Source organism: Anser brachyrhynchus, assembly GCF_964034855.1.
Source record: "Anser brachyrhynchus genome assembly, chromosome: 1".
Taxonomy (NCBI): domain Eukaryota; kingdom Metazoa; phylum Chordata; class Aves; order Anseriformes; family Anatidae; genus Anser; species Anser brachyrhynchus.
This window is the reverse complement of record NC_137694.1, coordinates 149,969,460-149,994,615: the sequence shown is the minus strand read 5'-3', so window position 1 is coordinate 149,994,615 and position 25,156 is coordinate 149,969,460. Positions and strand designations below refer to the sequence as shown.

Sequence of the window (25,156 nt, the reverse complement as noted above, 5' to 3'; positions counted from 1 at the left end):
TGATGTGGGAAACGGAGGAAAAAATTGTGTCCAGACCAAGTTTAAAAAAAAAAAAAAAAAAAGAGGAATGGCATAGACCATGAAAAGTTGCTTAAATAGTTTTCAAATTGAAAAGTTCTGATCCTGTAGCACTTTAATACCCCAAAAAACACTGAGAATGTTGTATGCTCATGTAGGTGTTCTGGACTAGAGAGGGGAAGGCTACAACTGCTTACATGCTGAAAAGTAGCATTTGGAGAATTATACTGTAACTAGTGAAAAACATCTGCTCAGGTACAGCAATTCCAGCTTCTGTTCATGAGGCTTGATGGAACTTCAAGGCACTGGGAGCATCTGTACAATACCACTAGCCAGGGACACAATGTAACACAAATTCCTATATTCTTGGCACCATTTCTGTATGAAAAAGCTACTACAGATCAGAAAAATACTGAACATCAAGAGATCTCATATCATTGCATAAAATAGTTAAATTTGTGTATGTGTACACATGCAGGCTGAAAGTGGTCTCCATATATATCCACAGACAAAATCTAGCCAGTTTTGCAGTGCTCCCATAATTTGTCTCTGTATGTTTGTGTGTATCTATTATATGAAGTCACGTGCATGTGCACATTTTTGTTTACAGCAGATGCTTTCTGAAAATATCTTTTGTCTCTAATTCTACTTTTTTTTCTTTTTTTTTTCTTTTTTTTTTCTTTTTTTTTTTTAACATAGAGGATCTGTCAGACTAGGGAAATCTTACAAATAGATGGTATTTTAATATGGTTTTAATACCATGAAAGGCTGAGCTGTCAGGGGGGATGGACCCTCCTGATAAGGGCAGCACCCTGCCCCTTCTCCCACTTGTTTATTCTCTTCGTTCAGGACAGGTAGCATTCAGCACAGGTATGAAAAGCCAGGTTACACAAGGTACCATGCAAAGCAATGGCAAAGAGCCCACTACCACCTGTTGTGAAGCTCATACTTCAGAAAGTTGGCAATGCCTGACATATCACTAAACCATAAGACAGCTTTGTGCCTTGTTATGGCAACAATAAGCAGGGAAATAGCCCCGGGAAACAGCCCCGTTTTGTGAGAGCTTGCACAGGGCAAGCGAGAGAGGCTGCCACGTCACCATTTAAACACAACAACTGCTTAAAAAGGACGGACTTGCTTCTACCTGGTCTTCTTCACTAACCTTTCCATGAGATCAGTAAAGCCATCCTTCCCAAACCCCCTACAAAATATGATGGGGATGTCCTTAACTGCACATAAAATCTCACAGCAATACCATCAGAGGGTTTCTAGCAGACACTACCCTGCACCAGGCTTTTTCCTCCTCTCATTTCATCTTTCCACAAGTTTTTGCCACAGACCCTTCTAGTGTTTCTCACCTTTTCAGGTCTAAATTCAGCAGCAGGCTTACACTTTTTCTCATCCCATTCTCCCATTCAAGTAAAGGCTGTTCTTTGACTTTCCCAGCAGGTCCTGATGCTCCTTTCACCTTCACCTGCTGTCTGTTAAGTGACTGTGAGGAAAGTGGAGAGACCTAACACAGGGGAAAGATGGAATACGCATTTCTGGGCCCAAACCTGGGATGTGAAAGCCTCCCTTACCTCACAACAAAAGTGCTGAAGTGCCTGACCCATCTGAAGTTGGCTAGTAAAATCACTGCTCAGCCAATACACATAAACTGAAGCAGCTAGCACCAGGCAATCCCCTTCATTTTAAAGATGGGCCTGCTGTTATATCATTTCCTTACAAATTCAAGTCAAAGAACTGTCCATCATCTTTCTGCTCTCTGAGATCACAGGTCACCTTGCACTTCAGCACTCAAGAGGTAAGAAAAGTCTTAGAGAAGAGAGTTAGATACAAAAGACCACAGATGTCTCCAACAAGTGAAAGGGGAAGGAAAGGAATTACAGAAATTAAAACTACAACTTCATTTACTCTTTTTATATTATCTCCACTTCTGCTAGGATTAAATGTATTTAATTTCGATTAATTACTCTATTGACATTTTCATTGCTCCCTTTTTTTTTTTTTTGGTTGTTGTTGGTTTTGGTGGTGGTGTTGTTGTTTGTCTGCCCCCTAAGAAAGGCATTAGGCTTACCCAAAAAACAAACATCCTCCCAAATTTTTTATCCTTTCCATAGCACAGCTTCCAGCAGCCCTGCAGCCAGCCAGCAGGTCTGCTCCCTGAGTCACCAGAGAAGTGGCTCAGTAGTTTGGGAATCGTGAATAGAAGCCATTCCTCTACCCAAGTCCATGAAGGAGAGAGAAGAACCAGTAAAAAGTTGGTACAGACTGGTTATAAGAACTATCACCGTGCAGGCAAGGATGTGAATAAGTGTTCATGAGTATGTTTTGTTGCCCTCCCTTCACTGAGCGGAGGGACATTCAGTGGGATCTTTGGGAAAAAAAAAAAAAGGAAAAAAAAAAAAAGCAGTATAGAAGTGCCTCATCATTGCTGTTTGCATTACCTCAGGAGTTGTGAAAACTACTGGCAGACTTGGAGCCCATTATATCAAGCAGCCATCAAACTTAAACCACTCGCTGGAACAGGACACAAACAGTTCAAAGCAGACACAAATAGATATGGGAGCAGGAGAAGACGAGGCTACGGTGTCAGCCAGTGTGACTGGTGGTGGTGAATTTCATTAATCACTATAACATGTCCCTAATCACATTCACGTTTTTGTAAGTTGTCCCAGAGACTCCGATTTTCAGGTGAAAACTGCATCACAGTTTGTTACTGGTAGAAGGTAACAAGATTTTCAGTTAGCATGGGACAGTGATGAGAACACAACCCACTGTGCTATTTTGTTAATATAGAGATGGTCAGATCATATGAACCTAAAACCCAGTTTAAATCTCTGTAAGGATACAGGCAATTGGCAGCTCCTTGGCAGAAATCCTTTATCTGTAACCAGAAAAGTAAGCATTCAATTTAGAAAAATAAATACTACTTATTAGAAATGCTATTTAAAATAAGAAAGCAAAGCTCTCTCTGAGAGTTAGCTGGCAGTAAAAAAAACGTCAAAAGAATATAAGGAAAGACTAGCTGTTGGTGGGAGGAATATTCTAAGACAGCAAGAAAAAAGTAAGTTCAGTTCAAAGGAAGGCTATAAGAAATTTTTGCCTGAAGGAAATTTAAAATGAAGAAGATAATTTAGGGACAGCAAAAGAGACTAGTACTGAAGACAACATACCTAATCTGTAGATATGAAAGTAGCTAGGCGTATGTAGTTAGGAATAGGTCCAAAAAACTGCAGCTGTTTCAGGCCAATCCTACATTTCTGAACGAAAAGGATCCCTGAAGAAAATAATTCTCAATAACTAGTCTTATTTGTGATACAAGGCAGGAAGTTACATCTTGCTTATCTGGCTGTTCTTCTCACTGTGTATTAACATGCTGAGAAGAAGTACGTTTCGGAAAAAAAAAAAAAAGCCATGGCATTAGCACACTTTCATCTTTCTTTGCATTATCTCAGGAAGAACAGAACCAAGAATACCTTTTCTACTGATATTTCAAAATAAAGGTAGTTCTCTAAACATCACTGGTATTGTTTGTGACAGAATATAGTTATATCTGCTGCAGTGCTACTGGAAGGAGTTAGCTTCATTTGCAGTGTGTGCGGGGGGGGTCTTTTTTTGAAAATGAAGAAGGAGAATTAAAAAGAAATGTAAAAGGAAGCCGATAGCAAAGGTTGAGGAAAAACACAAAGGGTCTATTGGACAGCACTTCTATTCTTCTCTGTATGGTGCATTAAGTGCATTACAGTAAAAAAGAAGGAGATTTCTTTCCTCCTCTTTAAAGTCCAACGTTATTGAACTTGAAACCTTTAACTGTGAGCAAAGCTGTGGTTTTTCTCTAATACAATTCTACTATTGATTTCTTCATGCATTTCATCGGAATGATTCTGACAGTTTAGAAAAATACATTACCTTGATGAAAGATACAATTTTTCTCATGGAGAAAGGCACTTGGGTAGGCATCTGTGATGCACCAGGCATGTGAATCTTCAATGAAGAAAGGAAGAAACGAAGAAGGAGGGAAGGAAGGAGGGAAGGAGGGAAGGAGGGAAGGAGGGAAGGAGGGAAGGAGGGAAGGAGGGAAGGAGGGAAGGAGGGAAGGAGGGAAGGAGGGAAGGAGGGAAGGAGGGAAGGAAGGAAGGAAGGAAGGAAGGAAGGAAGGAAGGAAGGAAGGAAGGAAGGAAGGAAGGAAGGAAGGAAGGAAGGAAGGAAGGAAGGAAGGAAGGAAGGAAGGAAGGAAGGAAGGAAGGAAGGAAGGAAGGAAGGAAGGAAGGAAGGAAGGAAGGAAGGAAGTTTGATCCAGTTCTCCTCAGTGAATAGAACTCTGCACAAACAAGTCCCACACTGCATCAGAGTGACTTCATCTTTTGCAAGCACAATCACTTTTTTCTTTCTACCATTTTCTACCATCCTAAATTACTTTCTGGTCTATATATTTATTTTCTATTTTTTTCTCTCTCTGTATTCACTTGATTTGCAATGTGGCATTAGCTTCCTCTTCATGCAACTTGTATATTTTTACCTTTGTGAATGGAGAAAGGTGCATTTTTAATATGTCTACATATCCTAGCACAGAAAAGACCAGCTGCTGTTTTACCACCCAATAACCATTACAGAAAACAGTCTTCCCATTTCCCATCACAATCTTCCCAATTGCACATCTGCTCTCCTTGGATACCCTACACCTTTAGTACACATAAACATGGCTCCTTTTTCTTGCAGCCAGGAATTACACAAAACTCGCAGACTTGAAGGGCAAAAATAATCATCTAACCTAACCTCGTGCGTTATGCATAGTATCAGATTTTCCCTGTGTGTGCTATTACAAGCTCAAAAGCTTTTCTTGAACTGGAATGCATGCCTGAATTTATCTTGAGCTGAAATTTGTGCAGTGAAGGACATTGCTTCCTTTGATAAATTATAACAATGCTTAATTTCCCACACTGTTAGAGTTTCCTTCATTGTACCCTTACTTCTATTCTGAACGTCTTTCAACTATTGTGAAGAGAGAGACTCTAATCAAGCCTCCATAGGCAGAATGTGCACTGGTTTTGATCTTGTTCTGGGAACAAATTCGTCTGAACTAACCATGCTGCCATCATTCTTGTCGTCCATATTATGCCCATCCCCAACACACCTGAAACAATCACTTAGTCACCCTGTATGCAGCCAGCTGTAGGCCTCAAGTTTTCTGGTGGAATTATGGTATGATATTAGCAAGACACAGCTTTGAGAAGACATAAATGAATTTTTCATTTTTACAAAGCTGTCTCCATGAAGATACCACGGAAAAGGATTCCCCAAGCAAATTTGGCCTGCCCATTAGTCCCATTCTGTGGGCACTACAAAAATTCTACGTGTACACGTGCCAGGAACACTAAGAACACCATGACAGTCCTAAGAAGAACAAAGTTTGAATATTTTCCTAGGAATATTTAACCAAATTATTGCTCTTTTTATATGTTCTCAGGAAAAGAGCAACTGTGTGGATGAACAGCATTCTGTTAGGTGCTTGGAGCTAAAGTTTTCATTTCCATTCAGAGATTCCAGCTTATTCACATATTCCAGGGTCAACACTCCCTGTGATTATATTACTAGGAAAAATCTCTTTGATTTGTCCTACCCCACATACACAGCATGACCTATAGTACCTAGCCTATGCAATAATCTCATGAAGAGAGCGCAAAGACAGCTGATGCAGAACAGACACGGTAGACAACTACATAGACTTGAGGTTGCAACTTCCCTTGCTGTAACGCAGAAAGTGTTTTTCTTGTGTGTATGTGGTGGGTTTTTTTTTGTTTGTTTGTTTGTTTTTTAAAAAGTAGCCTCTCACTTATTCTCTGCTATACAGAAAAATGGTATACATTAGGGTATGTGATGAAAGCTCGTCTTCACACCCACAAAGGGGAACAGAGAGACAACAGCAGGCAGGGAACCCAAATTAAGGACTCCAGGGAACAAACACCATGTCCAGACCCTTCCCAGAGCTACCCCAGCAGAGCCACCAGCCCCAGTGTCCAGGCACAGAACACATCCCAATGAATCCTCATGAGCAGCATCCATGATCACGGATCAGTCGTCTTCAGACTAAGGGGAGTTGCTGCCCAGAGGAGGGACACATTATGGGATGTAAGGGAAGGACATTTTGGGATTCCCCAGGACTTACCATGGAATGCCTGGGAATAAAACAAAGGTAGAGAAGGGAAATACCTAGGTGATCTGGGGAGGAGCAAATGTGGTAAAACAGAGGGATAAGAAGATAAAAAGGGACAGATGCATGTAAATAGGTTGCTGGTTTGTACGCTTATCTGGTCATGTCCTTCACCTGACCAGAGCAGTCCTGTCTTCTTATCAACTTCCCTTCTAACCCTCTCCTGGGTGAGGTTTCTCCATTCCATGTGCGTGTGTGTGACGGGGGGTCTGCAAGCAGCAAGCAGCGTGGGGCCTGGGGTCACAGGGAGCCCTGTGTCCATGGTGGCAGCAGCTGCAGCAAGTGCAGCTGCATGGGTGAGCGTGGGAGCAAAGGTGCCCATGAGCAGGTGAAGTTGTCGGGGCACTGTGCATGTGCATGTGCACGTCTAGGGGTGAGACCATGGGGGGAGCTGGGTATCGGTGAGACCAGGGGAGTCCCACCAGCTGCCAGAGAGACCGGGGGGTCTGGGGAGCCTCTAGGAGCAAGACCCCATTTATGTCTGTCTGTAAAGGTGAGACCATGGGTTTGGCTACTGTGAGACCTGTCCTGGGGAGTCCTTGTCAGGTGTGTGAGTGTGCACATACATGTGAGAGGTACTCTGTGCCAGCAGCTGGAGGGCAACGGGGGCCTTGGGGGCATCCAGGTGCCAGCAGCTGGGGAGACTGGGACCCAGGGTTTAGCTGCGGGGCAGACTGAATGCGTCAGCTCAGCTGCTGGAGGGCTCCACCTTGTACATCGCACAGATATAGCCTAACTAGAGGACCTCCACCCTGCTCAGCCAGAGGGGAGCAGGAAGAGGCTGTTGGTTCTGCCTGCATTTGTGCAAGTGCTCTGTGTATCTGTTTGGGTTGACCTGTGGGTCCAGCTGTGTATATACATACATGGTGTATCCGTGTGTGTCCCTGTTTCCTGCTGGGAATACATTTCCAGACTCACTCTTGGTTGGACCTGGGGGCATGCAGAGGTAGCAGGCTTGTCTCTCTTGGGCTCTTCGAGACAGCATGATATGTTTTCCTCTAACAGTACATATTGTCGATTCCTTCTGGATTTTTCCCTCATGCAAACATGAAGTGTCGAATAGGACAGCACTGTCCTCCAAAGTTAGGGCCCAGAATGGCTCCAGAGAGAGGGGGATTTATAGCTAGAAAGGAGAAGCAAAATCTTCAGTTCATAATGTGAAATGTGCAGCACAGGGTGCAGGTGACTTTGCTCCCTTTCAACATTTCCCCTTCCAAAGACAGGAAAAAAAAGGACTAAGCACTCTTTGAGAGGATATTCCTCTCAAAGTTTTTTCTTTTAGCTTCTAAGCCCTAACAGGCAGCAGTTTACTCTCCATGAAACTGTTCCTGACTTGCCTGAATATCTTGTTCAAGAATCAACAAATTCTTGATCAACAGTGAATGGAAGTGTCACAGTTCTTTCAAAATGGCTCTACCTACCTCATTTCTCTCAGCCAAACTGAAGTTACATGCCCAATGTACATCTTTTTCTGCCATATACCCTCGCTTCATAAGCCTGGGCAGGGCAATACAGGCTAGGTCTCACAAATTAGCAGCAGACAGACTGTCATGCGCATTGCTAGGTGGGAAACAAAGAATGTTTTTGTCCAAATATGAAAATCAGAGCTCTTCAAAACACCTAGCGTAACCCACCATGCTAGAGCTGTGCATACTGGTTGACCACCACAAACCCTTTTCTGGTCCACAGCAGCCTGCAGAATGACCCTTTCAGGGCTACCCATTCATTCATGCTAACACTGATGGCTAAAACAGCTCCTGGCCTGGTTCCATGCCTTGCCTCTGGTTGCAGAGGAACATCAAGCCAGAACTGCTTTTGCTTTACTGTGCTGCTGGGCAAAGAATGCACAGCATCAGCCAGGAGAGATGAGCTGTGAAATAGAAATTGTATTGCAGTGTACAACCCACAAGTACGGGAGGTCTAGCTCAGTCTAGATCAAACAGAGGGTTTTCTATGCAGAAAGGTAACAGAAGAACATGAAAGATGGAAAGTATAAGACAGACTTGGAACAGATGCTTCAGTCTTGGCTACAGTTGAATATACAGTCACTGGCGCCAAGCACGTTACCAGAGTAAGACGGCCAGCTAGTGATATTCTGATTTTGAAACACCAAGTTCTTCAAAGTGGAGTTATTCAAACTCTGCAAGAGGAATAAATGACCTTCTTCTAGATAAAAACCTTATATTGATAGCTCTCGCCAAGAATAAGAGGTACAGTTTCAAGGTTTCCCTCACCCTTGAAGAAGTTTGGTCCCCTTGGAAGAACACTTCAGTAGAGGTTTCCATTGCAAAGTCCAGGAGAGGTCTCTGTCCTTCAAGAAAAGCAAGTTAAAAGAGCAGCATTTTCCCCTTCCCTGCTATATTTATTACATCAATAAACCCAAACGCACTACCTAAACCTGAAAAAAAAGTATTTCCAATACTAAAATTAGACTTTTAAGCACACTCTTAAAATAGAAAATAAATTTTTATTACTTTCTCCAACTCAACTCACAAAACTTCCTTTAAATTCTGAGTACCATTGAGTCCGAAAAATTAAGCTTTTACTCTTCTGTAATGAGCATAATTTTGTTGAATTACAGCCAATCAGTGAGCCCCCTTAGTTGTTTGAGGACACTGAAAATTATCACAACATTCTATACAATTTCATCAGAACCATGCACGATGTGACACTTACAAGCCACTACGTGTAGGATTTACCACCTGACTAGTATTCTGTATGTACAAATGTATGTATTCGGTACAGTAAAAGGAACATTTTTTTCCTATCCATAATGCCAGGAATTATTATAGGAAAAATGATGTGCACACACACACCAATTCAGCCTTCTATTCTGCATTTCAGAATCCTTATAACTAGCTTATGTAAGATAACCTTGATGGAAATTCAAATTAAAGATTAAATTTCCTTTGTCATCCATTTAAAAAAATATACATATATAATACCACATTAGAACAATAGCTGGCAAGCACTATTGTGTCTGCTGAAATAAGAGGAATGTGTAAGCTTTGTGTCATTTTTACTCAATATAAGCATTCCTACAGTCGAGAATAATTCATAAATAGGCAGGCTTTCCTGCAGAGCAGAGACACAGGTGTGGATTTTATTTATTTATTTATGTTTTTTAAAGCGAGGGCATTGCATGTGTCATTACTGCTTCATGAGAGTGCCTGGCGTAGGGGTACCCGGCCCCTGAAGGGTGAGCCAGGATGCCTTGCTGGTCTCTGAGTTCCCTTTGGAGAACTCAGGCTGAGCTGCGTGCTGCCACGCAGCAACCGGCCCCTCATGAATCTCTTGCTGTGGGTTTTCGCACGGAGCTGGGTTCTCCCAGTATGCCTGGTACAGCATGGCTCCTTGAAGAGCAGGTCCTTCAAGGGCACATACAGCCGCTGATAAACCTTCAGCGATATTAGACACCAGCTAATCGCCCATCTTTTAAAGGCAGGGAACTTCACGAGGAACTCGAGATTCAAGCTGGGAGGCACCAACCAGATATACCTCCAGGCTGAGCGGGTAGCTAGAAAGAGGCAGCCTGGGTTGCAATATCAGACTTCAATGCCTTAAATCTCCCTGCACTTCAGTTTATGTGTCCCTACGTGCCATACTGGATCCCTCCCCTAGTTACGTGAGTAGTTTAGAAAATATTGTTTGTAGCTTGGGTGTATTTTACTCCACAGAAGCAAAGCCATCACTGCCGGTCTTTGAGGAGTAAGGACACGTTCTGCTGGGCACAGAAACCCAAAGTGATTAAACCCAGCCATGGGAAAAAAAAAAAAAAAAGAGAGAGACTGTAGTAGAAATGCTAAGATTGAACTGAATGGAGAGTGGATGGGCACGTCTAGGCATGGAAACACCAGAAGGAAACTCAGAAGTAGGGCTGTACGCATGGCAGATGTTGGTAGCACCTAGGTTAGAGTTCCCAGCAAGTTCCCAGCACTGAGAACCCAGTATCCCAGGACATCCTGGTGGAGAAAGCACATGAACTTAAAGAACAGTCTGCATTAGGAGATAGTTACAGAACGATGATGGACAGGAATGGAGTGTTCAGGCACACAGATAAAGGAGATAAAAGGGATTAAATCCTGACTCGCACAAGTGGGACAGGATGTACCAAGAGACCACAATCACCGTTAGCTTCTAAGAGATACAAAAGGCACAGTTAGAACCTGAACTTGGTGACCATGTGCTGAATAACTCAGGAGACATGGGGAGGGGAAGACAACTGACACCAATCGTCCTCTGCCCTAGCCAGACCCTCCAAACATGCAGCTTAGTATTTATGAATAGGAAGCCCAAGTGGAATTAACTTTAAAATAAATAAATAGATAGATAGATAGATAGATAAAAATAAAATAAAATAAATCGCATTGAGATTTGCTACAGTATCTCCTGGATGCCAGCACAACCTTTGGACTGGACTTCAGCTCCTCTCTCTCACGGAGGCTTGGAAAGTACTGAAGGCCCCTTAGTCTCTCAACATCTGCATTTGGTCCCACAGGCTTCCTAGGAAATGAAGAAATGAGGGTTGAACCTTCACAAAGCCTGCCTTTGTCTCGTGAGAGGAAGCAGGTATCTCGTGGAGGCACAAATCACAGAAATTACTCTTGACTGACAAACGCGCAGCTATCAAGCCTCCCATTTTGGAGATCAATTGCTGAGAATCTGGTAGTTATTCAGAGTACTCACAGTAGATCTGCCAGCTGCTGTTAATGAATTTAGGGGGAGCGGACACTTTATACTCGGGAGGATGAGAAATTATTCTTGGTCATTGAGGGTCCTCTCCCCAAGGTGTTAAACTCGGTCGCTCTCGCTCTAATGGAAACAAAGTACTGGGGCGCTGGTAGTTACTGCTATTGCTGCCTAGCTGTTTACAAGCATTACAGTCACAATTCCTCCTCTGCAATTCCCCATGAGGGAGTTAGTGCATTTGTATACCTAGGCTCTGTTTCAGCTGAGAAGTACTACGTGCACGGGCTAATGGGAAAATAGTCCCTGAGCCTTCAAGTATATTACCTGTGGTAAATTAATCATTTAATATAGGTATACATTTATGTAATATTTGCCTAAGAGTTGCTCTGAAATTCTCTTTGAATAATACACAATTAGATTTAAATGTTTTCCTCAGTTTTCCTTTCATGAGCATATTTTCCAAATTTTCTCCACTAATTCATTCCATAGCTGAATTTCAACTGGTTTGTAAAATTTTACTAACTCGCAAAGATATAATTTGCATAGAAATGAAATACAGACAAAAATGCTGGAGAAAAGAGAAGGAGATTTAAACTAAGTATAGCGTCACAAACAATTTCTTTCATAGGTGCTTTCAAGTGCAGTTGGAAACAGTCATTTAAAAGAATACTATCAAAGAACATGCTGTACCAAGAAATGGTATATTATAAACCTGATTCAAACAGCCACATCTAAATTCCACATTCATATGGATTGAATGATTGACTGATTATTACTGGCATTTATTTCACAGAAAGAGGGCAGCTAAATAAAAGTGTATTATTCAGTCAATGGAGTGCTGTGATGGATAAAGAGGTGAAAATCACAAACATTTAAATCCAACAAAAGGAAGAAGCCAAGGAAAGCAGTGAAAAAGGGGAGAGAATTTATTGCTAAGTGATCATCTTTTAGTCTCATCTATTGATGGTCTGCCTACTCTAGCAACCAGTCTCAGAAAACAGAATTACAGTTTGTCTTAACAGTCCAAACTGGGAGGAAAAGTTGCAATTAATTTATAGTCAGTAATAAGATTTCACACTAGTCCTTGAAGAATCAAAGGGAAGAACTGTCATTTTTTTAATCTGTATTTCAAGGTTTAAAAAGAAAAGCATGGAAAATTACACCTGGGACAGAGTTTAAGAATGACTCTCAGGCAAAGGAGGAGAAATTGTTCTTTGTTTTCCTTCATGCATATGGTATATTTACTCCCAATGGTCTTTGAGAGACTAGCAAGGAAGGTCTTTGCTGTTTAATTCTTGCCTGCAGTTCCCAAAGGCAAATAAAATTAAAACAAGTGTTGGTCTTGTATGTCAGTGAGTCAACAGGCAGATTAGTGTACAGTATCATGTAAGCCAAGGGCAACCGTCAAACAGCACTCTAAAATGACTTTTCTCCACATGCAAAATTCTCTAGCTCATTTAAAAGGTGAATCCAGAACTTGAGCTCTGTTCTTCCAGGTGTCTCAGAGCACCATAACAGGCTGTTGGTGCTGGCAGTTCACAAAGGGATGTTAGGGATGTAAGCTAAGCCCCTTTTCCAGAGTACACGTGCAGGTCATCTGGTGTTTAAAACAAAAAGCAGCCAACAGCCACAGTCATTCTCTTTCTTACAACCAGCAGGCTAAAGAGCTTGGCAAGTTTTCCATCTACTCCTCCTTTGCCATGAGCTCAGTAGCAAACCAGGTGCTGAAAGTCACTGCAAAGACCCATTGCTCCTTTTCTTCCTCTACCTGTATTTCTGCCCATCTCCCCACGATGCCCAAAACTGAAGCATGCAAGACAATGAGGGGACAAGATTTGGAAATAACTCCCAGCTATTCTGTGCTGGTTCATTTTTTATAAGCACAAACAGTATCATCTCACACTGACTGAAACCATATTCTGCAATGGTGTTTCAGGGGTTTCTTCCTAAGGACATGCTTATTCTGAAATACTTGCACATTTTAGATCTCTCCTGCTCTAAAAAATAATAGTAAAAATATAAAAAAAAAATAAAAAAGAGGTTTATGGGAAAACAACCACAGGGAAAGAAAAGAGAGAGTTACCTTGCTGACTTTAAAATATATCCTAGGGATAGCTTAGTATAAGGAAATAAAAGATCTGGAGCACAAGTATACAATGCTTCATCACACACCATGTAAGGAAGAGGCCTAGACCAATTGCTGAGAAGTATCTTTGTGTAGAACTCATCACACACTGATTAAGTTTTACTTGTCCTTAAAACACAAAGAAAACAGCCTACTTCTATATAGAACATATATATATATATAATTCAACAATTTTTATTTTTAACCTGAGGTTTTCAGGTTTAACGAAATCCCCTTACACATACAAAGCAGTTTCTGAACTGCAATCACTGATCTCATCCCAGACTTCAAATTATACCTAAACTATGCTGACAGATCAGAGTAATTGAATAACCTGTAAAATGTAGTTCACATAAGTCCTGGAGTTTGCACAGTTATTTTTTTTTAAGAAGGATGAAGAAGAATTGCTCTACTTGATAGTTGCTACTCCAGTGCTTTCTCACATAGTGCTCACACAAAGGGGGTTTGGAGAGCCTGTTACCTGAACAATGCTTTATAAATCCTTCCTAAAAAATGGCATCTGAATAGTATAACATTCAGTTTCTTCTCAGGAGACTTATTTTAATGTCAAAACAAAAAGAGATGCTGGAATTACATGAGTTAGTAAAAGGTAGTATTCATCTTTGTATTTCCAGTTTCCTTAGTCTTAAGTTTTAAAAAATATACCACCATAATAAATGCTTGTATTTAAAAAAAAAGAAAAAAAAAAGAAAGAAAAAAAAAAAGCTTGTATGACATTTCTCTTGGCAGGAGATTTAGGAGATTGGAGCTGTGAGAAGTAAGGATGTATCAGAAACTGATACAATGGGGAAACTCGTTTGCACAGGTTTGGGCCCTTAATTCTTCTCTGCATATTACTGGAAAAGTGAAACTAGCAAGGAAGTCTTGAAATGTATTGTGAACTATGTGAATATTTTAAATATTCCATTCTCTCAATATTTTCTGACTACAGGACAAATACCTGAAGTTAACAAAGAATTTCCGTTATGCTTCTTTTCTGTCAGCTAGTTCTTGCACTAGAAATGACCATTGTGTACTGATTTATTTTGCTTAATGGACATTGATTTGGAAATCCTTGCTCTCTGTAAGTCTTCTTTTGGGTGAAAATGAAAATTCAGTGTCCATTTGGTCCACACAGGAATGGCAGTCACACGTCTCAGTACTCTGCCCTCCCCATGCAGATGGGCAGTATTCAAACTAGGCGTATTCTGCTGATTACAATCCCAGTTATGCCCCTGAAAATATATTATACTTACTTTTCATGATAGTAAGTGGCCCATCAAACAGAAAAATAATGAAAACCGGATTCCAGGGGGAGAGTGAGGGTATTAATCATAGCTAGCAGATGTGTAAACAAGGACACTTATTTTCAGCCTCTTGCAAATTTTGTATAACGAGTCTGATATTTTTAATAATAACACACCTCACTCCTGTATTTCATGGTCATATTGTGAAGCTAGACCCCCTAAAAATATCATTGAGGAAGACTGATCATAAACTCTGTTCTTTGTTCAGGAAGAACCCAAAGTCTTGAATGGACCCTGAAACAAAAAATGATCAGGTGAGATCTGAGCAGAATCTGTCCCGTGCAATCTTACCAGGAGAACGGATGGCATAGCCACTGCCACAGATGGAGTACTGATTGATAAAGATGCGGATCATAAAAAAAATAATAAAAATAAAAATAAAAATAAAAATAAAAATAAAAATAAAAATAAAAATAAAAATAAAAATAAAAATAAAAATAAAAATAAAAATAAAAATAAAAATAAAAATAAAAATAAAAATAAAAATAAAAATAAAAATAAAAATAAAAATAAAAATAAAAATAAAAATGGGGAAAAAAAACTAAACACTTTCCTAAGGGAAGGAATAAAGGAACAATGAATGAGAATGAGAAGGCAAAGAATTTCTGGTAGACAGATCCTTCAAAAACAGGCTTAGGTAGCCTTTACTCAACAAGTTGCTCGGATATGCTCTGAGCAAACCAACTGTCCTATATAATTGAATATTGTTTGGATATAAGCATCAAAGAAATATCTTGCTTCATCATAAGTTTTGTTACTAACATAAGAAATTCGGTAGAGGTCTGAAAATGGGGCTCAGCAAGGACTCTGCACAGGGTCTAAAAGGAATAGTACTACAAACTGTATCCTCCTATCTACCTTTATTTCTCCTTGTAGCTCACCACACTCATTCAATACAACAGTCTTATTTTGCAAGCAAACCTACAGTGACTATGCTATTGTCACGGGACTCAAAGAAGTCATAAGTTTCTTTCCACAGACCCAGAAGTACGGCAACTTTTACAGCCACTAAATTAGATCCATAGAAGTAACTTGAAAGAAAAAGTGCAGTCTAGCTACGATATTCCGTACAACATGGGTAAGTAGAAGTACACACAATGCATTTTTGCCTAATGGAAGTTTTTAAGCTATATGAAGCTTGAAACTATTCAGAATCTTTAGAAGTAGAGTGCAATGTTCATCTTCTCATGTGCTTTTTCTTTTATAATATAACATTGAAACATCACCTTGTTCAATGGTATGTGAACAAAAACAAATAACACAAGAAAATTTGCAGCACCAGAATGATAAGTCACTATTAATGTACATGGATTTTCAGATAACATCAATAAGAAATAAAATTTTATTTTGTAATGATGACCATCTGCAAAAGAGTCATTTAGCATAACGTTTAATATAACTAAAACTACTCAGTTCCAAGAATTAAAAGCCACATCAGAAATAGGTACTACATGAATCATCAGCCAGAAATTCTTCTACAGAAAAAGCAGGCAACACTAGATGTACCTGAAGCTTTTACATGCCAGCTGCCAACACACATATTTCCCAGGAAACAGTCAATTAGTGGCAAACCTGTTTTAGAGAGGATAGGGAGACACCCACAAGAACTCTTAGCAACAAGGGAAAAACTAATCTCTCTCAACGTTTGGCCTAATGATACAGAAAGGACTGGAAAAAGCTAGTTTCTGCTCCTGAGCAACATTACTGGCCATTACCATCATCCTGTGCGGAGCTAAGCAAGCAGCACACTGCTAACAGATAAGGCAGGAGCGCTCTTCTTTAAGCTGCTGGGTTTTTTTGTTGAGCTTTTGAAAGAAATGGAAAGGAAGGAGGGTGAAATAACTCCTTCTCAATTTGAAACACACCCCGTGGAGTGAGAAATAAGATTGGAAAAAAATAGGGAGTGCATATACCCATGGAAAACAAAGCTAGTTCTGGAGATTATGGACCTGGGACAAGGAACCAAAATAAGATTGTTTGGACCTACTGAAAACAGAAATGTGTGGCAGAATGAGAAGATGAGATGAGGAGAGCCTGGGCAGGGAAGGAGAAAAGAGTGGTACAAGGAGAGATTAAAGATGCCACAGAAGAGAGTAAACAGAAGAGCACACGATGCCCCTGCCCAAAACCGAGGAGAGGAATCTCACCTTATCTTTGCTGCCAGCAATGCATGAAAAACCCTCCTGCAACCCCCACACCTTGACTGTTCATTTAGAGAGCTACAGTCTACTACTAGTGTTAGTCAACGGAAGCTGTCACAGGACTCAGGCATAGGTAGTACATACTCTATCATACTCTGTCTTGTATTTCCACACAGGACATCCCAAGATCTTCACTATAACACTCCCTCATGTCAGCCAGCTACTTCTGAGGCTGTCTGCTGCCCTACTTCAAGTTCAAAGCACACTCTTCATCTAACAGAAGTATCTAAGCAGCTAATCCATCATCTTTCTTATCAACCTAAGACATCAGTACATTTAATAAAGACAAGCAAAGCTTTCTCTAAGAGGAAGAACAACAGATCACAAGTAGGCACAGTTTTAATGCAATTATTTTAGCCAAACTGGATGCGTTGTGCTTGAGCACGTGGAGACAAGACCTGTTGCTTATGGCCTCAGAATCAGATGTTGAGGAGTATTCAGTAAATTTCTGTGTCTTGTCTACTTCCAAATTGTTGCAGTTCTTTTACTCTGGCCTTGACAATATTGCCAGTTATGAACATTGGTCTTTAAGATCTGTTCCTCTCTGAATAAAGGCAGATCCTGAGAAATGATGAGCAGGCTTCTCTGCCCACCCAAACTATCAGGAATGAATGGAGCAAGATCATTTTCCAGAGATGAGACCAATGCATCCTACTTGTGACAAAGCAACAGCTTCCTGAGAGAATGGATGCTTTGGTATATTAAATGGTTGAATTTTAAGCATGAGATCCCCTACATAGCTAAGGGTCTCTTCAATCCATACACATACTTCCCAGGCAGTGAATTGTGGCACGTTCCACACTACGGGTTTCTCTCTGCCATCCCTTCTGTAACACTCCACACCTGGGCTGCCCCTTAATTGATAATGTAATTATCAGCATAGTCATATTACTTCACACGAAGCATTTTCAACCATTTATCACAATGTTGATCTTTATTTTAAATATAAATCAGGCAATCATTTATGTCTTTTATGTTCTTTGTATTTATTCAAGAATATTTAGCTGTAGACAAAAGGTGACTTATTCATTATTCATCCTGAACAAGGCAAGTATGGCAATTTGAAAAGCCTGACATTTGAGCTTTTTGCCAACACTAGCAAAATTATATCCTTCCCATTGTAAATCAATGAAGTAGAATCATTGTGCACAAAAGAATTAAATTGCCTTGTCACTTTAATAAGGCCACCTTATATACAACCTTCAACCAATGCCATTGTGCAGAAAAAGGGTGCATCCTTTGCCTCAGCTGCCTCAGATCTCAGTAGGCTTTCCAATTAAATGAACATCCTCTTAGTCTTTCACTCCACTCCACTCTTTCTCTTTTTTGAGAGGCAATGTCAGAATGTCATAGGCATAACTTGCTATCAGTGGCATGCACACATCAATGTGAATTAACTTCCTCCAACTAGTGCTTTCTTTTGGCAGCCTTTTTTACTTGTTTGTCAATTCCTAAATGATGGAACTCCAAGAAAAGGGATTTTTTTTTAATTGTTTACTGTGTTTGGATAAAAGCTGGATGGAAATAGCTGTCTGCAAAACAAGAAAACTATACAAATGTGAGAATCCTCTGCTGGCAACATAGATAATGTAAAATGGCAAAGGAACAACATGTCCAATCAAGCAGAGCACAAGTGGCACAAGCCAGAAAGAGAACAACTTTGTGTATTCTCTCTTCACAGACTAGGACCCTATTATTATAATCAGACCCGATTTTTCCCATCTAACATCCCTTGCATTTTACCCTGAGAGCAGAAACCTTTAACCAGCCATTTCCAGGCTTTTAAACGGCTAACTAGAACAGCTATTTCATAATTCAGCACCAGACTGCTGTCTGTCCCTTCCTTCCAATGGTGCACTAGTGTGCAGAGGTGGACTGAGTAACTTCAGCCTGGATTTTCCTCAGAATCAGAGAAACGGAAACAAGGAGACCAAGCTGTGTACTCTCACAGTCAAATCTCAGGAACATGAGTGAATCCCTGTATTTCAAAACATTCAAAAGTTTGCCACTTTACAATTGTTTTGGAGAGTCAATATTTTGTCCTGTTTTGATAGTTAAATGAAAGGTATGCTGTGAAGAAAGAAACCAGGCAAGTACAGAAACGGTGACAATATTCTTGATGTTGTTAACATTTTGAGCTTAGTCAGAAAATGTTAATAATGAATGACCTTTTTCTGAAGGGTATTTTAAGGAGACCAAGCAATTTTCTGTAATGTGGTTACCATAGTGATTGGCCTCTAAAAAGACCAGACAAAAAAAATTGATGTACATCTGTAATCAACCAGCTACTGCGACAACAAATGGTCTGATAAAGAAACACTTTGAGTTTAATTCCAAGCCGGAAAGATGCTGGCTTTTGAAGTATAAAAGAACCTATTTATGGGTGGAAAATAGGTCCTCTAGTAAATATTACAGAACATTTATGATGACTCAGAAGGGATTTTCCATGAAAAATACATTAGTGTACAATAGGTTATTTTTTTTCTTAGAAACTACTTCATCATCTCTACTTTACTGAGTCATTCAGAAAAACAGCCCAGCAAGCACAGGAATGGCAAATAGGAACCTCTGCCTTCCCTACTCACTGTCTCTTACCTTTCCCAGAGCATACCATAAAATAAAATTAATAATAATAATAATAATAAAGTTCAACTAATTGCAACAGTTTTAAACATTTTCTGAAACTAGACTTACAAACTAATGCTGCAAATGTTTCAGCCTACCTAGGCTGGTGATCACCATCACATAGTAGTTAAGGGCAGGAATCTCAAAGCACCCATCACAGGACATATAATGTGACTTTCAAATACAAAATTGGTGTTTTAAAACTACAGCTACCTTCCTCATTCCATGAAGATGATCAAAGGACTGGAGCACCCCTCCTATGAAGACAGGCTGAGGGAGTTGGGGTTGTTCAGCCTGGAGAAGAGAAGGCTCCGGGGAGACCTGACAGCGGCCTTCCAGTACCTAAAGGGGCCTACAGGAAAGCTGGGGAGGGACTCTGTCAGAGAGTGTAGTGACAGGACAAGGGGAATGGCTTTAAACTGAAAGAGGGTGGACTTAGACTAGATATTGGGAAGAAATTCTTCACTATGCAGGTGCTGAGGCCCTGACACAGGCTTCCCAGAGAAGCTGTGGCTGCCCCATCCCTGGAGGTGCTCAAGGCCAGGCTGGATGGGGCTTTGGGCAGCCTGGTCTGGTGGGAGGTGTCCCTGCCCATGGCAGGGGAGTGGAACTGGGTGGGCTTTAAGGTCCCTTCCAACCCAAACTATTCTATGATTCTCTCATTCTATAAATTCTCTGGTGACAGGTTAATACTTAGGTGGAAGATGACAGGATAGATGAATTCCAGCTTTTTTAAGCAAATCAAAAGTCATGAAATGGATTTTTTGTATTCTTTGAAATGTGGTAAGGATTTTAGGAAGCAAAACTTAAAGTTACCCTCCTGAACTATCATTTCAGGTCATTCATAGCCCAACTTCCAAATGCAAAGAAATATATGATGCCCTGGGGGAGGGGAGGTTAAATCCCTCTGGACCACTTTGGGATTTCTGAACCTCACTTATGAGGTGAGTCTTTTTTCCATTAATGACTGCACAAATATATATATACAAATCAGAATAGCATCCTGGACTAGACTACAAAGTAGTAAAGGAAGAACAGGAACATTAGGGATACAGAGTAAGGTTAATTCCAGCTTTACAGCAACAGGAAATCAGCAGATTTACACACAAGCGATCATAAGGCATGAAGAGGCATCTCACATGAAAAGTGAAATCAGAAAAACAAGGAGGCAGGAGGAACCTTCAAGAGACAAGAAGAAAGGATGCCGACGCAGGAAGCAGAGTAGGAGAAGGCACCAAAAAAACCCACCATACTCCAGAACTACATCAGAGTGTGCAAGAACCACAAAATCCCTCTTTAAAATATTATTTTCTGGCCTAGCCTTCAAAAAGTGAACTCAAGAGGAACAGGAAAGGGGACTGAAGTTCAACTAAGCTCTCTGTGATACTTTTCTCCTTAATAAGCCTGGGATGTATCCAGTACCATAAAATCATCAACTTGGGAGACAAAAAGAGACTATTTAAACAGAGCAGATGTTCTCCCAGAAAAGAGACACCATACAGAAATCGTGTCTGACCTGAAGGCATTAGAGATATTATCAAACATGAGTTATCCTCCTTTTTCCTCCGTGTTTTTGCCATTTCATCCAGGTAAGATTTGTGAGGAAAAACGGTATTTTTTTAAAAAAACACCATCTAATGTATTTCAAAAAGAAACAGAAGAACTTTTACACATGCAAACCCTTCTTCAGGTCTGACAAAGTAGCACACTTGAGGTTGGGAACAGAATGAGCAGAAGACATGGGAGTTTGAATTGGTTATGTTAATTAAATGATTAGAAACAGTTTGTTGGCAACCTGTGGAGCAGAGGGAGGCTTCTAACAATAGTAAAAGCCTAGGGCACAGGGTAAAAAAAGAGGTAAGTATTGCCTACAGAAGACAAAGACCACAAGAGCAGTACGGTGCAGCAAAATTACAGTGTAGATAAACCCAATATTGTTGTCAGTATTTGATCTAAATTGCATCACAGAAAGAATAACTTCAGTCACCACTGAGTCGCAACCAAACAGCAGAACACCTGGTCTTTTCACAGCCCTACAGCCCACACCCCCAAGCAGTTTTAATACTAACAGAAGACATTATAACCAAGTTCACAACTTTTCCCCCTTTCAAGAATACTCCAAAATCTTTGCTGAAATAACTATCCCTCCCACACTGTATTTTCATAAACAATAATAACTGAAAAAAACTCTGCATCTGGGAGTGCGAAAGGAGGTTAATAAAGATGAATATGAATAAGGAACTGAATAATATATGAACTGAAGAAGGAAAATCAGAATATTTTTAATAGATCATACTAGTGTTAGGAATATTTTAGGAGCCCTGCAGACAGCAGTCATGTGATAGTCAGGAGATTCAAAATGCTGAAGTATAGGTTTATGCTATAGGGAGACACAGGATTACATCATCACGGGTTATTCGTTTCTTCTGTTGATTCTTCCTGCACTATTTTTGGCTTTCTCCAAAAAAAATTAAATAAACAGATAAATAAAAGCACTGTTAGAGGAGAAAAAGCCTCCTCACCAGCCTTTACTTCTAATACTTTAGCATATGAGTAGAACAAAGTAGGCTAGGATGGCTGTCTTCAGGCAAGACCAGGTCTGAAGGGTGATTGCGCCTGACCCTCCACCAGCTACAACTAAAGGTCAGAGACTGACAAAGAAATAGCCTCCACATCTGCATGGTAGGAAATGGTAGGACATCAGCTACACCTTCTACCATGGAAGTCAGGCATCAAGAGCTGGGAATTCTGTGCCCACCTCTTGTGGTCTTGCAAACATGCATTGGACTGCCTTTGCTCTACATAACTTTATAGCCTAACTCATAGCTTATGTAAGCATGAACAAGTTTAGCCTATTATAAATTGCATGCATAGCAATGCTGTGGCTTGCCTTGCTGCTAAGTTAACAGGGAACTGGTAAGAGATAGGCACTACGAAAAGAAAGTTAGAGGGTATTCAGTTTGAGATTCAAACAGCTAAACGTAGATGCTACCATGAGCTAGGTGCCTAAGCTACCATTACAATCAATGGAGAGATAAGGCTTGGTTCAGTTGCTTAAATGTGGGTATCTAGTATCATTTTATTTTGTATTCAATTTATTTTATATTCAATGAACAAGCAGCACAGGTGTTCCTGGGGAAAAAGAAAAAGAAAAAAAAAAAAAAAGAAACAGAGAGAGAGAGAAAGAAAGAAAGAAAAAAATGTAAGAAGTTCATTATCTGTGAAAGCTCCCTAAACTCAAAATCAAGTTATGGAAGGCATTAATTCAATTTTGTCAAAGCTAATAGAATTAAATTGCCTTTATAGAGTAAAAGCACTCACCTGCTGTACATAAACAGGATGAAGGCCATCAGAAGCATTATCAACCTGGCAAACACCTTCGTGTAGGCTGAAAAACAGTTGCTCTAAGTCATCAACAACTCCTCAGCATTATTTTTTTTCCTCTTCCTCCAAATAATGACAGCAGCAACCTACAGACTGCATGCAAGAGACAGAACACATTTAGAGATATGATGATTAGGTATTGCAGGAACAGCTTTGGTCTGCCAACATGTTCCACCTTTTCAAAAATTAGAGACACTCTCACAGGGTTGAAATAGATATGGATAGTTTAGACCCATCACTGGGACTTACTTCCTTTTATTTTTCCTTGAAGGAAGAGCCTGGTCTTTATCTTTGACTTGAATCAATGGAGTTAGCCTAAGCAGAAAATTAAAAAATGACTGATTCCTCTGAAATGTACACAGAAACAGAGATACAGAGACAACATGCTGACAGCTTTGGCAAGGGTTTTCATTTTTGCAATTTGAGTGATAATTCTACCTTTCAAACCTTCCACAAAGTCATACCTTTTAGCCTTCCTCATTCAGGAAAAAATCATGAAAAATATATGCTAAAAGTTAGGAAGCCAAATATGAAAGCCCCCGAATGTATCATTATTAGTAGCAATGTTATTGTTGTCTCAACTAGCGTGACATTTTTTTAAAAACTGTTTTTAAAAGGCTAAAGCCTAAACTGCTGGAGCACAAGCAAAGTCACAACGGCACTTTAAAACACATATAATTTATCACAAAGTGCCCAGATATATTTGCACTAGTATTTAAATCAAATAAGAGGCATTCTAATGTCCTACATCTACCTCCACAGCCAAGGCAAGATACCATGGCATTTCTATCCCTGCTTTACAGACTCACTTGCATCAGGTTGTGGAATCTTTGAGTCCTGTGTCCCTGCTGACCGGAAAACTCCCTAGTCGTTGGGTTATCACACTGGAAAGGATAAAACGACCACAGCAACCTCCCTGCATGGCCAGCACCTGCACTTGTCTACAAACCCAACAGGAAACACTGATATTTGATTACAGGGTCATTTGGATAAAGCATCATAAAATTTAATGTGTTTTTGCCTGTTTTGGCCAAAACTATTAACCGAATTTGATCTGGATTGGAAAGTCTGAGCAGCTCAGATGAAGCAACACTCTTTGGCAAATAAAATTTTATGAAAAACAATACCCACTCCTCAGCACATTCTTTCTTTCAGCAAAGCCTCATACTGATTCTGAGTAAAAGGTGTCTTGTGCCAGCAGAAGCAATATGACATACATCTCTGCACCAGCATGAACCTGCTAGGTTGAAAGTAAGCAAACAAAAGTAAATGGGGAAATGCAGAGAAGTGATTTTTATACAACAAAACACAATTCACAGAAAAGGACACTGAAGAACATGCACACTTATATGCATGTGTTTCACAAAGAAAAAGGACATAGAGCAGGAGGGAAAGAAATGTGAGGGGCAAGCTGGGGCAGGGCAGTTTATAATGCTGTAATCTGATGATGAAGACATGACCATGCAGTTCACTGTCTGCTGTTCCTGGAATACCCTAAACTGTATGTCAGATGCTTTGTATCTCAAGCTACACAGTTAAACTCCACCACAACTGCTCTCTCACTCCCTCTCCTCAGGTTAAAACAGGAGAAAATATAATGGAAAGGGCTCAGGAGTTGAGATGAGGACAGGGATATCGCTCAACAATTATCGTGACTGGCAAAACAGACTCAGCATAAGGAAATTAGAAAAATATATTGCCTATTACTAGCAAGCTAGAGAAGTGGGAAACAAAGAAAAGAAACCAAAAACACCTTCTCCCCATCCACCTCCTCCCCCTGAGCAGCACAGGGGAACTGGGAATGGGGGCTGCAGTCAGTCTATAGCACATCGTCCCCACCGCTCCTTCATGGTCACTCCCTGCCCCTGCTCCCCGTGGGGTCCCCCCCACGGGATGCCGTCCTTCCCGAACTGAGCCTGCGGGGGCTGCCCACAGGCAGCAGCTCTTCAAGCACTGCTCCCACACGGCTCCGTACCACGGGGTCCATCCCCCAGGAGCAAACTGCTCCAGCACGGGTCCCCCACGGGTGGGCGGCAGCTCCCCCCAGACCCCTGCTCCTGCGTGGGCTCCTCTCCACGGGCTGCAGCTCCGGCCCGGGGCCTGCTCCTGCGGGGGCTCTCCATGGGCCGCAGCCTCCTCCAGGCCACATCCACCTGCTCCACCGGGGGCTCCTCCACGGGCTGCAGCGTGGAGATCTGCTCCGTGTGGGACCCGTGGGCTGCAGGGGGACAGCCTGCTCCACCAGGGGCCTCTCCACAGGCCGCAGGGGAACTGCTGCTGCCTGCCTGGAGCACCTCCTGCCCTCCTGCTGTACTGACCTTGGGGGCTGCAGGGCTGCTTCTCACTCCTCTCTCCCAGCTGCTGTTGTGCAGCATGTCTTATTTTTATTTCCCCTTTCTTAAATCTGCTGTTCCAGAGGCCCAGCCAGCATCACTCACTGGCTCAGCTCTGGCCAGAGGCAGGTCCCTTTTGGAGCTCGCTGGAGCTGTCTCTGATCTGACATGGGGAAGCTGCTGGGCTTTGCAGCCCTACCACTACCAAAACCTCGCCACATAAACCCAGTACAACAGGCTGGATGGAGAATAGAACGAGA

At 41.1% G+C, this 25,156-nt stretch overlaps 1 long non-coding RNA gene across 2 annotated transcripts; it reads right to left on the bottom strand.

Annotated features, from left to right (window-relative positions):
• Window positions 1-9: 9 nt before the first annotated feature.
• LOC308200216 lies at window positions 10-25,156 on the bottom strand. Of its 2 annotated transcripts, XR_013955334.1 has the most exons (5): window positions 23,373-25,156; window positions 22,813-22,878; window positions 22,501-22,656; window positions 2,871-2,905; window positions 10-1,492 (listed from the first exon to the last, which is right to left on the bottom strand). It is a non-coding gene; the product is annotated as an uncharacterized lncRNA (long non-coding RNA). The 2 variants fall into 2 exon arrangements; XR_013955333.1 differs by having other exon boundaries at window positions 10-2,905.